An 8,367-nucleotide genomic window follows, 5' to 3' on the forward strand; every position below is an offset into this window, starting at 1 on the left:
TCTTTTTTTTCGTAGATATTAAATTCTAACACAATAATTTTAGCCAGAAACTTATGTCAACTATAAAATACGCAAGAGGAGAAAAAGAAATCGATGTGACTGATGACCAGTTGATCAAATAGACCTCATTTTCCTTTCTTCTACCGAAAAGTGCGGAATTATAGAGACAGAACTCCAATGTACATTGACAGGTGAAGAGCCAATTTACTGAAGCAAAATACAATTATACAAGACAAAATGCACACAAAATCACCAAAATGAGAAGAGTACACAAACAAACACACACATGTATGTGGAAGACAACACAATGCGTAACTATTTTCAATTCTCTAGGAACAGAAAAATAAGAATTTCATGCTCTTAATAGGCACAGGAAAACAAAACTTGCGCTTAAAAATGGAAGTCAATTCTCGAGATTTTATTTCCCATTTGGAAAAAAACAAATTGAATGATGGAAATCCCCTTTTTTCTTCAAAAAACAGCTTCCTCTCGGATCATTCTATAGTAAAAAGAAAGTTGAAAAGGGGTGTCAGGTGTGGCCCAACAATATGAACAACCACATACATCCACAGCCACAGGCACACTTACGGAAAAATGAGATGAAGAAATATTTTATTTTATTTTCAGATTTTGGCAAGGGGGACAATGCAAATGTGAAAGCGAGCGAAGTGGATTGACTTTCGGCAGCGACAATTGCACATATAAAATTACTTGTTTTGGGGTTTTTTCAGACAAGCCAGTGTCAAGACTAATCAACCACGCGAGGTAGTAGGTGCAATTTTCTTTCAGTTACGCTATTTCATTAATATAAAAAACGAGCATAGGTTAGATATACAAAGGAGTGGCAATCCGGCACTACCGGCGGTCACCGTCAACCATGCATCACGAAGATGTTATTGAGATTTGAGACTATTCATCACCATATGACTTGTACCATTTTACTACCTATCTCTTGCCACTTGGCACCCGACACCATTGTCAACAGCTTCTCCACTGGGCTTAGGCACTTCCAATTTTGTTTTTTTTTTTTTTTTGCACTAGGACTTTTTATTAATTCATCACTTCAATACTTGCTTAGTGAAAATCTCATGATAATTAAAAATAACTTAAATAAAAATGTAATTTCAAACAAAATTAATGTATTAAATTAAAAAACTAATTATTATTATTTCCAAAAGAATTGTTCAAATACAATATCTAATTGACATAAAAAATACAAGGACTTAAAAAAAAATTCAATTTGTCAAATAATATAACACATCTTCCTTTCTTTCCACTTCTATCATAATTTAAGATATCTAATCATCTTTGTGCTTTATTCTCCTGATTAACTCCAACAGACATCCAAGCTCCTCTCAGCTTTAAATACAGCACTGCATAAATTATAACCTGAACCAAAATGTCCAATAGACTGCATCAGAACTACATAACTTCAATAAATAAACAAAGGAACTATATGAAACCTGTTGCATCAGAAAAATACCTGCTCATTTCCAATCTTGGAAGTGTTTGTTAACAGAAATATCCTTGGAATTGAGACAATAAAGTCTTGAACAAATCTAAATATAGAAAATCTGCAAATATAAAATAGTTCATTCAACTAATGGAAAATAAAAGCTTATTACAACTTTCAAAACATGAAACACACAACTACATGCAAGAGTCCTAGAATCCCATTCAAATCAGGCCAACCTATACTTGCGGATCAATACCTTATACATAAAACTTCCCTTTTCGACCCAAACTTCCAATGCCACTTTCCCAAAATAGCTTTACTCAACCCTAATTCTTCTAAGCACTATCGAATCTTACCTTCTCTTTTATTTGACATTACAGAATTGAATCTTTTCTAGTCATATCATTCATGGAGGCTAGAACTTTAAGCAGAGATAGGTAATGGTGGGCATTATTGCCAATACATTCTTTATAACAGTAGCTTTGGTACCAAGGAAAGATGCTTGCACTTCCAACCAGCTCTTTCAAAACTTACTGATAAAGATAGAATGCAAAGCCTTGTATTTTGTATGTATTTGAACAGTATATATTTGTATTTGTACTCATTCCAAGGCTCAGTTTAAGAGTACAAATATATATATATATATATATATATATATGTATGTGTGTGTGTGTGTAAGGTGCAAAGTCAAACCTATTTTCATCTTTTAAAAAACACTTCTCCTAAGGCAAGGAAAATCCTCTTCTCCACATTTCTTTCTAGTATTCACTTTCATAAGAAGAGGGTTTGATAGACACCACTGTTTAGTGCTTTCTAGTTCAATTGAGATATGGAGAATTGGGAAAAAAACATGCCTGAACAAGGTTAGGCATCATCTATTCTTAATTTTATTCACTTTCTTTTGTTGAAAAAAATATCACAACTTTGACAACTACCCCTTAAATCTTAAAAGTGAAGGGATGAGAGTTCCATCATATGGATGGCCGAACCATGCAAAAAGGTAGGGCAAAATTTCAAAAATTTTCTCTCTCCCATCTAGGAATCACATTCCATGTTTTAGAAAACTATTTTTCAAAAATCAATCTTAAACCAAGAACTAAACTAGATCTGAACAAATTCAGTAGAAGAGGGATATACTTGATACGAATATGCAATATCTCCCAACGAATGTGTTCACACCCAAAGAAAAAACTCCGAAGACTGCTCCCACTAAAGATGACACAACGAATGGTGGAACAAAATCAGCAGGGTCCGTCCAACGAATCGAATTCTTTAGCAAGAATCCGATTGAAGCAGTGAACATGATTTTTGATCAGCCTTTCTCCAAAGACTGTTCTTGATCGCTCTTACAATGGAGATCAAATTGGCAATATAGCGGCAACTGGAGGAGGACGCAAAGAGAAGATGGTGCAGTCACACTGTTGTTGTCTTCTCTGTGTTATTTGAGATCTGATCTCTGGATTCTGGGATGGGCTGAATGGTTCGCCCCCTCCTTTTATAGGCTTAAAGAGAGCTCATAATCTCATTAAAAGTTTCCTAATTCAAATCTGTATTTGGATAAGGAGCTCTCTTTAAGTGATAAGGATAAAACCTTATCTTATCGATAGATTATATCAATTCTCTCTTAATCTCATTAGGAGGTTTATAGATCCAAATCCTTATTTGAATCTAGACTCTCTGAGTGGATAGGAATAAAACCATATCCTATCTACTAATTTAATCCCAGATCCGCCCCCTTATTTAACTAATCAAATTAGACCAAATCGAAATGGGCTTTAGGCCCAATAAGTCTAAGTGCTCAGAATACTTCCAAACTATTGCCCAGTTAGGCTTCTTTATATGACGTGAGACTCAAACATTGATCTACACATTAGCCACATGGATTCAACTCAACCTCTATTACGAAGCCTGGCCAAATTCACTGAAAAGACAATGAACCCCCTGAAGCCCATCACATTGACTCTTAATGAGCCCAACACTTACACTAAATGGTCTCTGGGCCAAGTCACCTTATAAAAACCCAGGAACTATTGGTAGATACAAGATTAGCCTATCAGGTATAACCCTCAATGGTCTTACACTTAACCTCTCAACCCATAATAATCATACATTGCCCAACAATAGAAGACCCCTCCTTCGACTGCAAAGAACAATGTTGCACTCTCTATTCACATAGATCCCGAGAATTAAAACCTTTTGCAAACATTTTGATATATTTATATAAATATATTTTGCAAAAACAAATTTTATCGATTGAAATCAACTGCCGACAGTTTTGGTTTCCATCAGAGAAAATGCATCCCCAATCATTACCTTTGTCCAACAAATGAGTTGATCATGTCACTATGATCACCTACTCAGATGAATTCTCAAATTGTCTCAACATATTCAGGTTTTAACCCTCTCTAAGGATCTCACTAATTGACACATCAAAGACGATCAAATCTGGCACCTAATATAGTATTATAATCGAGTCTAGGGGTCAGGTGTAACATTCCAGTTTTGCCCACTTATCACCAAGGTCTAGGGCAACACTAGAATTCTGGTCCAGTTCAAGGTTTCAAATTAAACCTACACTGTATGTACCTCAAGTCTTATCTTGGCAACTGAGACATGCCACCCCAACCAACTTGGCAACACATCAATGTCAGCCTTAGCAAGATAAATCTCCCCAAACTTATCCAACAGTTGTGAACATTATAAACTAACATAAACCTCATAAGTGTCCAGTTTAAGGGTATTACACAGAAATACACCACAATAACATGAATCAAATATATATTTTATTCATTAAATGACATAAGTTACATCATTCTGATTGGAACTAAGGGCATACATTGTCTAACAAGAAGTTTTCTCGAAGCATGAATAAGTGTAGTTCAAACTTCTAACTTCTTTGGGTCAGGGAAAATCTGAGATGGGTTTAGGGTTTTGACTGAAAAAGTGAAAATTCTTGACTTTTTGTTGTGGATCCTAATCCTCGAGAACCATTGACAGTTGAATTGTAATTCAAAGAATCACTAATTATCAACCCTCCCTGTAGATGTTCAACATGAGTAAAGGCATAATTTCTAACTACTAGAGCACAATTTCCAGGGGATAATGAACCTAAAGTATGATTTTATCTAAAGTAAGCAATTCTGCAAACCTTTCCAATCAAAACTGGGACGATGGCGGAGTTTGTGACGTAGCCCATACCAAATACTACAACAGCTGGCTTTCCAACAAATTTTGCAACTCTTCCAACTCATCATGCAATACAGTAGTGACTAATGGAATAATAGCATTAGCTAAAATATAGAAACACAAAGAAAAGGATCCTATAATATTATACATATCACCATCTACACATGTACTACAAGTACTTGCTGAAAACGTCTCCAATGACCAAAATACAAGATAGAGTATTCACCTATAATGCCAAAGAAAATTGAAACATGTTGATATTGCTTACTGCTATTCAGTTGAAATGTGAAGGATAAGGTCTAAACCATGCAATCCCTTGCAACTGGAGAGAAATATCTTAGAAACCACTTAATCCTTGAAGGAAAATGTAGGTGGTCTTCAGAACCACATAGGCAATATCCCCTTTTAATTTGCTAAGCACATAATGTCTTCTGTTTTAAGCTTTATGCATTGTAAAAGTCTTTAATCTTTCAAAAAACTGAAGTACAGAAATATTGGGCATAAGTCTTCTACATATATACGGATTTAGAATTAACAGTCAAATACTACAATTACAAGGAAGGAGATAGTGAAATACATGTAGAGTCCTATTTTTTGATAATAAAAGAAAATTTTCTTTAAAAAAAGAAGAAAATTACAAGGTGACTATAAGTCACCTGAGAGAACCAAAAAAACAAACAACTTCCCATACAACAAACCAGCCAAAATACATGAAAAGTCTTTTGGTCATTTTGTCCTAGAAGATAGAGTAAGTTAAATGATTTAATAGCAGTGCTAATGAACTAAGAACCAGTTAATGTTCCTTTGCAAATTGCTATTGATTTTTTAGAAGATGCACTAATTTTCTATTTGACCTGAGTTTCCTGTCATTCAATAAGGACATGCTTAAAAGATTCAAGTGGTAGTACATACTACAAATTAGTTTATAACCATTTTCTCCTAACAATCAGGCCAGGAGATGCACATTATAAGTTCATCCTTTCATGAAAAAAAATAGTTTCCTTAAATCACTGTTGATTGGTGACAATAACCTGTATGGTTTATCTTCTCCCCAGGAAGACATTCAATGAGCAGCTTCTTTGTATCATGAAGGATGAACGTGTTGTCCTTGGGGCCATTGATCCATGTAATGGTATAATTTCAAGCCAACAAGTGTGAGAGCACGGGTTCAAGTCTGAGAGTGGACACTGCCAACAAAGAAGCCAAAGGTTAGGTCTGTCTCCACTCTACCCCTCCTAGACCCCATATAACTGGGACCAACATTAGATAATGGCCCTTTTTGTTACCCACTGTTGCTCCCAGTTACCCGGGTCTTGGGAAGGCTAGACTGGATACAAGCCTAAACTTTGGCATTTTTTTTGTGCAAAGCGGCTCTTAGACTCAAATCAGTTTTCTCATGCTTTCCAACCTGAGATTTTATCTTCGAACCCAAATCAGTTTTCTCATGCTTTCCAGCCTGAGATTTTACCTTTGCACCAAGCAATGGCCCCTACTGCTGATAAACAAATTGATAATTGTAAATTAATGTCTAGCTGGTTTATTTGTCTAGGTGGAGACAAGAAGGATGAGTATATATTGTGAAGAAGCCATAGATGCCCTCATTTCATGCCTCAAAGATTCTGAATTTCCCACCACTCAAATAGCAGATGCTGAGACAATTCTAGCCCTGCAAAGGAGGTTCTCTTCCTCTGGGAAGACATTGATGACAAAGCTCTCTCCATGCTTGCTTTTAACAGTTTTTTCCATGATCCTGGTTAGTATTGGACCATTTAAAAATGAATACCTGTTATGTCAGCAGTCAACTACATTTACACATTGGTATTGAGTGCATATCAACATAGATATTGTGCTTTTTTTCCTTTTGTGCATCTTTTACTTTTAGTCAATCATTTTAATGGACTCCTAATTGGATTTCTCTTGTCTTCTTTTTATAGTATGTTCTATTAATTGGACTCCTAATTGGATATATATAGCACGGATGAACTTACCACATCAATGATCAACTTTGGATCACCAAGGAAGCATGTTAGCCTTCCCTTACCATAGACAAGTGCCAAGCTATCAATGGTTCTGTAATTAGCAAAAACAAGCGCATAAATAACTTTGTGAGTTTCATACAAACCAAGTTGCCTTAGAAATGAAAGTAAGACTAATATCATATTTTGAAATATGGATCTTTTTCTTTTGTGATTATCCATATCCATTGGAATGGATTTCAGGTTTGATATTGCTCCATTTTATGCCGTCGTAGTTAGAGAGGAGAACAGAATTTATATATAATTAGAAAAAGGAGCGAGGGAAAATGAGGGGTTCTCTCACAACAAAGCTCACACGGACAGAGGACTGTAATCTTCTCATCTAGAGCTAAAGCTTGTGACAGAGATCAAATGAATGCAAGTAAAGTGAGTTAGAACAATATCTTCTAGAGCTCAGGACAGAGATCAAATCAGTAATTATAAGAAAACTTTACAGGTATTTCCAAAAAATAACCTTGCTGGTAGTTTATCTTCTATAGTTCTAATATTTATATAAACCAAAGGGGGATCCTAATAATGATAGTATCCTGAAATTATGTGCCCCATGAAGTGTGTAATTAGTCAACATATGATACTAACATGAAATTTCTAGTTACTGTAGCATTACTAATGGTCAGGTGACGCCAGTGGATGGTGCACTTTCAAAATCAATGTTGGAGAACAACCAATGCTATTTACTGGATTGTGCTGCTGAGGTTTTTGTCTGGGTTGGCCATGCCACACAAATGGAGGAGAGAAAAGTTGCCAACCAAGCTGTTAAGTAGAGCACTTGTTTCCATTCCTTCATGAAATCATAGCACAGACGATCTTATATACTCTCTGCTGTCAGGAATTTATTAGCAGCCAAAACAGACCAAAATCAACGGACATAACCAGAAAATGTTTTTATTGGGCTTCATGGTTTTCAAATGTTTAACCATAGTCTATCAAAATAGGGTTTTACCTAGATTGAACAATGAACACCTATTTTGTGATGCTAATCCAAGTAATCCAACAATCTTTAGTGGAACGAAAAATCCAAAACGAAAAATATATTTATGTTAAAGAAAATGCCCTAGAATGAACAGAGGTGGATGAGGTCGGATGTACCTTAACTGTGTATGTTGCCCTTCACCATTTTATGCCCTGAAATGGGAGAAATCACAAACAAATTGAATCAACTGCGAAAATGTGAAGAAGAACAAGATTGAGAGAAAAAGAGAGACAGAGTCATAAAGACAGAGATTAACCTTCATCGCAGCCACTATTTGCCTGTTGTGGAATGAAAAAGTGAAGAAGAAAGAAGATTTTGAGAGAGGGAGAGATATCGATCTTACCCTTCACTGCAGCAACTATAGAAGAAGATCGATCTTACCCTCCATTGCAGCAATTATAGAAGAAGATTTTGAGAGAGAGATCCCTTCTTCGTCAAAACTATTTCAGTCGGCTTCTCCATAGAAAAGTTGAGGGCGGGAAGCAAGAGAGCGGGAGTCTTGAAATGGATTTTGCTTTTTAGATCTATAGGCAAGTTATTTAGACCGGTTCAAAGTTCGGTCCAAGTGTAAAAACCGCCGCCCAAGTTTCACTTTTTTCATTTTAGTTTTGTAGGTGGCGGTCCTCAAGTGAACGCCGCCTTGTCCCTCTTTGTAGCGGTGGTCACTGGGACCGCCAGCTAGACCGCCGCCTTACATCGTTTTTTTTTTTTTTTTT

The 8,367-nt window shown here is 35.9% G+C and overlaps 1 long non-coding RNA gene across 2 annotated transcripts; it reads right to left on the reverse strand.

The window, feature by feature from the left end:
- Nucleotides 1-1,140: 1,140 nt before the first annotated feature.
- Nucleotides 1,141-8,163, reverse strand: LOC148878074 (uncharacterized). 2 transcript variants are annotated; one of them, XR_016101885.1, is made up of 5 exons: nucleotides 7,995-8,163; nucleotides 7,768-7,803; nucleotides 6,631-6,712; nucleotides 1,484-1,574; nucleotides 1,141-1,389 (listed from the first exon to the last, which is right to left on the reverse strand). It is a non-coding gene; the product is annotated as an uncharacterized LOC148878074 (long non-coding RNA). The 2 variants fall into 2 exon arrangements; XR_016101883.1 differs by having other exon boundaries at nucleotides 7,908-8,163.
- Between the last annotated feature and the right edge of the window lie 204 nt (nucleotides 8,164-8,367).

Source organism: Nelumbo lutea, chromosome 1 (assembly GCF_056320005.1).
Source record: "Nelumbo lutea isolate HS-2025 chromosome 1, American lotus-T2T, whole genome shotgun sequence".
NCBI lineage: Eukaryota > Viridiplantae > Streptophyta > Magnoliopsida > Proteales > Nelumbonaceae > Nelumbo > Nelumbo lutea.